General features: G+C 39.0%; 1 long non-coding RNA gene across 1 annotated transcript; it reads right to left on the bottom strand.

The window, feature by feature from the left end:
• Nucleotides 1-594: 594 nt before the first annotated feature.
• On the bottom strand, nt 595-4855 carry LOC112450901. Its single transcript, XR_003039628.2, has 3 exons — nt 4825-4855; nt 3308-3463; nt 595-2037 (listed from the first exon to the last, which is right to left on the bottom strand). It is a non-coding gene; the product is annotated as an uncharacterized LOC112450901 (long non-coding RNA).
• Between the last annotated feature and the right edge of the window lie 1888 nt (nt 4856-6743).

Genomic DNA, 6743 nt, shown 5'->3' with positions numbered 1-6743 from the left:
ATAATCAGATTCACATTAGAATTCATTTCCCCTTTGGCCCCATTGTTACCAACTCTCTGCCTCCCTGCTCTGAGTGAAAGGGAGTTCCCTCTGCGATGAATGTTAACCAGTCGGAGGATGAGAGCGAGCCAAGCGCTGCAGTGTTGTTGTGATCCACTCAGGCAGATCAGCATTTGACTGAGAAGTTTTTAATAGCTCTCTGGAGTTGCTCCATAAATAGCTTGGCTCTGGCCATTATTTGCCCCCGTTTCCTTTCTTTTGAGAGGGAAACTATTGTGTACCACGCAACCAAGCCAAGGCAATCATTTCCACTCCTTTGAGCAATTTGTGGGGTGTGAATGCGTCTGATATATTGTCTACTCTGTATTAAAATCTGTGGGTCAGATAATGGCTGAGCAATTCCAAATCAAACCGAGTTTATCTGTCCATTCCTCATGCTGTGTTAGAGCTGCTTAGCGATCAGAGCTCCAAAAGTCAAACAGAATTGGAGAAACATTATAAATATAAACCCTTCCTATATATATATGTATATATATATATATATATATATATATATATATATAGAGAGAGAGAGAGAGAGAGAGAGAGAGAGAGTCTTAGTGGTGACCTTTTTGTATCTACCTTCTCTTTAGGGTGTAGCCCCACCTCTCCCCTGTTGACTGCAAGGATAGGTACTGGGCTCATGACCCTGAACAGGACCAACCTGGTACAAAATATAGACTGATGGCAAAGCTGGACCTGATAGCTGCTAAATTAAGGTTGAAACTGCATAAGTTGAGAAGCAATTATATTGAAGTTTGAAATTTTTGGAATTTGTATTTATCCTTTCTGCATGATTATTTTAAGGTTAAAGATCTAAAATTCTTTGGAAAATGTGACAATGTGTAATCAGCAAAGTAATGGCCCACTCTTACAGAGCACCTTTTTGACATCAGTGTTCTACAAAACACTTGCAATGTCCCAAATGCACCCAAACAAACATACATCACTTTTTGTTGCATGTTTTCACTCTGTAAATGCACATGTTTTATTTTCACTCATTCACCATTAAGCATATTCGGAGTAGCTGATTGCAGTGTCTTGCCCAAGGATACTTTGGCAGGCTTATAGAGGTTGAGGGTCAAAATCTCCTCTTTGGACAAAAGATAGCAATTCACTCTACCACTGAGCCACTGCCACAAGTATGAGCTTGTTTGAAGTCATTCTACATTTATTTTAATTTTAATAGTATTGCTACCTTGACAAGCCACATGGTTTATCCCAGAAAAATCTAGGAACTGGTTGGCTCTTTTACAAACTACTAACATTTGATGAGATAAAACATGGAAGAAGGTGCTGATGAGTGAGCAAACATGACTCATGTTGTTGACACCTGTCACAGTAGGAGTAAGGTGCACTGATTGGTCCAAATATTTAAGTTTTGGCAACAAACTTGGCACCAACTGAAATGAGTTCACTAATAAATGTGATTTTTTTTTTAAGTTTCATCCTCAGCCTTACAGATCAAGCCCATTACAGCAACTATAAGCTGCAGTATTTGGACATTTTATTGCATTATGACAACCCTTTAGCTTCCATCCTTCATTAAAAGTGTTCTCATTTGTGTCTTTAGACAGCAGATTTGCTTAGCAAAAGATTAAGAGAAAGTGGAATAATTAGAAAATTTCTGAAATTTGAGGATTTACCCAAATCTTCAATTAAAATTACTGAAATTTTCTAAACTTCCTTGAAATGTTGTCCTAAATGAAGGACATCGAAGCACTTACCACGCCTCACTGATTCTGTTCTGCAGTGTTAGACAACAGTGTATATGCAAGTAACTGCAACTGAACAAGCTGCAGGTTGTATCACTACTGTGGCTGTAAACAGAACAGAAACATGGGGGTGTATTTACATGGAAACCTGCCTGTGGAGTCCTGTGAGGTCAGAAATCCCAGCTGTCCTCGAGAGGTTGTATGAACTTCCTGTGAACTCCTGACAGTGAGGCTGTACCTGCTGATGAACCATCCTCCTTACTCCGTCCTGTGTGGGTGGTCCCTGCATTCACAGTCACAGAGTGATAGGAGGGTGGAGAGCGAGGTGAAGAAGGACCCATTGTTGCAGACAAAGAGAAGGATGGAGTCATTCATTAGGTAAATTAGTTAAACAAGGCATTTCCATGTCCATCACTGAAACTTAACTCTCTATCTTGCACCCTCACCAATCCACAGCACTCTATTCAAAGTTATTCCTCTTCCTCCATCCATACCCTTTCTCGCCAAACCAAGACTTCTTCACCTGTTGCAGCTATTGGTAAAGGTTTTTCTCAGCTGTCTTTTGTTTAAAAAAAAGTGTTTAAGTCTTCTTGCCTCCTGCTAAAGCTTTGCAGACATGTACATGTTGAAGTGTGTTGATGAGAGCTGTCTCTGAGATTTGTGGAACAATATAACATTTGAGATTCTCTTATATCATAACTTTGATTTACTCCCCATCCTAAACTTTACATTGAATTGGAGGTGACAGTAGAGATGGAAATTTTACTTTTAAAAGATATTCCTTGTGAAGAAAATTTTAGAACTTACAAAAAATTACGTTACAGAATTTTTCTGTTTCATCTAATGGCAGAAACATGAATATCATTCAAAATAAATGGCAAAAGAAAAGAAAACAAGGCAAATAAACTGATCATTTTAGTATTATCATGACAAACTGAGCAATGCCTGGATTTGGATTATTCTGGTAATAACTCAACGCTGTACAGATGCTTGAATCCTGTTCTGTGAGGCACCACTGTCATGAAGCCATTTGTGACAAATTCATGAAACTCAGTGCATTCACATTTCCTACACAAAGTCTGACATTTTAGTAAACACTTTGCAGAGTACAAACTGCCATCAACTTTATATCAACTCCTGCACCAGGTGATAATAACTCACTGCACTATCTGTATTTATATGATGATGACTCTCTACACCATTCACCAATGTAGCTAAACATGTTCATATAGGTATATAAACATGTATATAATCCTAACCCCAAACGCAACCACATTTTAAATCAGGTCCTAAACTTTAACGCATTCTATCCACTTTTCCTGTAATCTCAGCCCTAAAAATTAACCTTAATTGTATACACACGCCCAATAATTTCAGCCCAAAACCCAACCTCAATTTTAATACATTCCCATTTAAACCAAGCCGTTAATTTAACCCTATTTTATACATTTTCCTAGGTCATCCCAGCCCTAAAACAAAATAATCCAGTCCTATATGCATTTCTTTTCTCCATATCAAGCACAGAACATAACAAAGATAAACAGAGTACTTACAGGTACACACATCCACCTGGTCATTGTATCACAACGATGCACCAGGCACAGTACGTCTCAGATCACCTAAGCACATGAAGTCCACAGATCTCTTTATCCTCCACAGGTTATAGAAACCTTAGAGGAGGACCACAACAGGAGGAGTGTGACATCACCCTGAAAAATCCAGCAGCAACTGAGAAAAATATTCAGCCTTATGTAGCAGGTGAGTGATGTTGAACGGCAAGCATGTAAGGTAATAACAGCTTCCAGGTGTTCCAAAAAGAGAGGAGGAGCCAGAGAATAGCTCCGCCTCTGAATAACACATCAACAGAGACACAGACACTCAGACAGACGAGGCAAGGAAAAAGCAAAAATGTGAAGAAACAGAAAGAAAGGTACAACAGGGCCAGTGACAGTGTTCCCCCTCAATGGGAGGCTCCCAGTGGCCCATAAGGCTTGTTGGGTTGCCTTTGATGAAAACCTCCTTAACCATAGGGGCATCTAGAGTTTGACATCCATATATCACACACATATTGAATGCAGGCTTAAACATCCTTATGGGCACACAGGAAAAAAAGAGAGAGAAAAAAGTTTCACCTCACTGAAATGTTTAGAAAGCGTCTCCTGTAATCTTTTCTGGCAGCGCAAGATCAGTTTTAATAAGAGTCGCTGCAGCTGTTAGGGGAGACATTCATGAGTTACTACGAGCTGTAAAAGATTTGATGAATTCACAGCACTGTTACTGCAGTCAAATAAAAGCTTACTATGAAAACATGGTGTAAAACTGCCTGTTTTATTGGAACAAGTGTTGCCATTATGTTGAGGGACAATATTACGGCACGCCGCCTGTGAAAAATGGATGTGCTGATGTGCCAACAGCCTGCGCCTCACTCCCAGCTTTATTATCACATGGCTGTAATTACAGACAGTAGCTGTTAATGGTGCAACTGTTTGTTCAGCCTCACAGTTTTATACAGAGAGCAGGTTTGCTTTCATTACATATGAAATATGTTTTATTGAATCAGGAGTGACTGGGGGGGCCTGTGAGAGCAAACCGAGAAGTAAATCAAGAATCTGAAGACCAACAACCGCTGGAAGGAAAATACTGAACAGAGACAGCTGGAACAAGTCCATTCTTTCAGAAAACTTTGAATTTGAGTGAAAAAAAAAATGGCTACTTTACTGTTGGTGCTAATAATAAAAGACTTAAAAACATTTAGATTAATTCAACGACAGAGATTCAACATGAAGAAAGACCAAGCTGGTACATGTGTAACCTAAAAGATTTCTGCCTCCTCACCTTAAAGCATCTTTGACCTCCTGCTTCTTGAATATGTTTTTTAAAAAGCTGTGTGATTGTCAAAGATTAATAGAAGTACAAATTTGTTTTTTATTCCAGTTAAAATACATTCGAATTGACTTATCAAAAGGAAACTGTTACAAAGCACTAAGGTTTTTTTTAGCCTTTCCTTTGTGGTTCTCGAGTGTGTGGATGTGAGCATTCTGTGTGTCAGTGTACTGATGAAATGTTTTACCTTGTTGTGTCTTTGTGGTAGCCATCTTGGGTCCCTGCTAAAGTGGAGGCCTGCCTCAAACCCAGCTCTTTTATAGGAAGTGCAGTGATAAGAGCTGGAGTTTGATTGGTTAAAACTTAAAGTAACAAAAATAACAATGGTTTGTAAGTTGCTGTATTTGCACACATAAGACATTTGCTCAAAATTTTATGATTGAAAAATAATTGTTTACTCTATGAATGTGAAAGTTAAATGTTTCCTTTTTTCCCCCTCTCTGGAAGGCTAAGGTGATTGGCTGAATTGAATTGAGAAGGCGGGGTTTAACCTGTATGGTGAACTGCTAGAAGACTCTGGTGACTGATGGGAGGGCTGCCATTTTGTACTCTCCTGTGATGTGTAAGGATGAATAAACCTGCTTGTTTGCTGTACAGCCAGGACTGACTGATAGCGTTTCTTCCACACAAATTACCACAAAGTATGAGAAGTAGGTGACTTGTATTCTCAAAATGCAACAGGATTACAGTTGCACTCCAGTCTTTGCTTTACTGTCTATAGATTTATTTTCAATTCAGCTGATTTGGGAGATTCTACTCTTTCCCCTTCTTCTGTTTCTTTTCCAATATGGAAGTATTTTAAAATACAAAACGAGAGCAGTTCGGGAGCTGCTTGCAACACTTCCATTCTGGTATTTGTCGTTGCAATAGTGATAAAGCTACATTCAATATTTAATTAGAATTTTAAAATTCAAACACTCAGCTGATCACCCAGCTAACTCTTAAAGCTAACACAGCTAGGTAACAACTTTAAGTACTTTAAGTTTCTATAGGACAGAAATAAGACAAAAAGGATTACAGAAGAGGGAATTGAATTTATCAGATTGGAAGAGCAACCCATTACTTTGGAGAAAATAGGTTGGAGTCACGTTATAGCCTACCCTCCAGAACTACATAACAAGCATACAGTAGCTCTATTCGAGCTATGAAACATGTTCATTCTCACCTGGCATATTTGAGGAACAACATGAACACAGGTTTTGTTTTTTACTGCAATGTAGAGCTTGGAGATTCCAAATTGATCTGGGATGGGAGTGTGCATGTTCACGTTGATGTCTGTTCTGTCTCTCTGTGTGGCCCTGTGATGGACTGGACGTGAACAGGATTAAGTGGTTATAGAAAACAAATGAATGGTTGGTTTGTTAGTCGAGGCTGAGTCCAATTCCAGGGTTATCACTTTGATAAATAGATGCCTTGCTTATTAAGGGCCCTTCAGTTACTGGGTCACTTAAATTGAGTGACAGCAGCCCCTGAGAAATTGCTGCTGCATTTAATAGCATTAATTGAAGTGCTGATGTGTTTGTGGCTTTTATAGGTTTTGCAGCTTGGCAGTTTCGACACAGCAGGCTGGCAAAGACAAACGACAGGGCTACTACGTTTGATTAATAGGGGCTTTGACATATGTGTTAGCCATGAAACATTTCAAATGTAATATTAAAAGAGGACATCATTCACCGCTCAAAAAGCCAGTCTCCTAAAATAAAATGTGTATGAATCACAAAGGAGGGAACTTTTTCAGCCCTGACTTCATTCTGTTAAAGCTGAATCAAACAATGACTGACTGAAAGCACAACATTATTTCATGTTGTACTGAACACATCACTGCCCTGATGTTTATTAATGAGTCAGTCATAGCTGTAGTCTGGACACAGAGCTTGAGGTCTAATGAAAACTATAAGGATTGGATTAATCACATGAAGACTGGTTTAACCAACCTGGACAGGTCTGAGCATCTGTCGCTTATCTCCCACCTTGGTGTCCAATGCACTCTTGGACCCTGTTAAAGGTCATTTTAGCTGAATTAAATAAGACTGATCTCTGTGACTGGATGTTAAAATTTAGCAAACTAAAGCTAGAGAACAACAGCATCACTAATGACAGAAAGCA

The sequence above is a fragment of the Kryptolebias marmoratus genome, linkage group LG14, assembly GCF_001649575.2.
Source record: "Kryptolebias marmoratus isolate JLee-2015 linkage group LG14, ASM164957v2, whole genome shotgun sequence".
NCBI lineage: Eukaryota > Metazoa > Chordata > Actinopteri > Cyprinodontiformes > Rivulidae > Kryptolebias > Kryptolebias marmoratus.
This window is presented reverse-complemented; position numbering and strand designations above follow the sequence as displayed.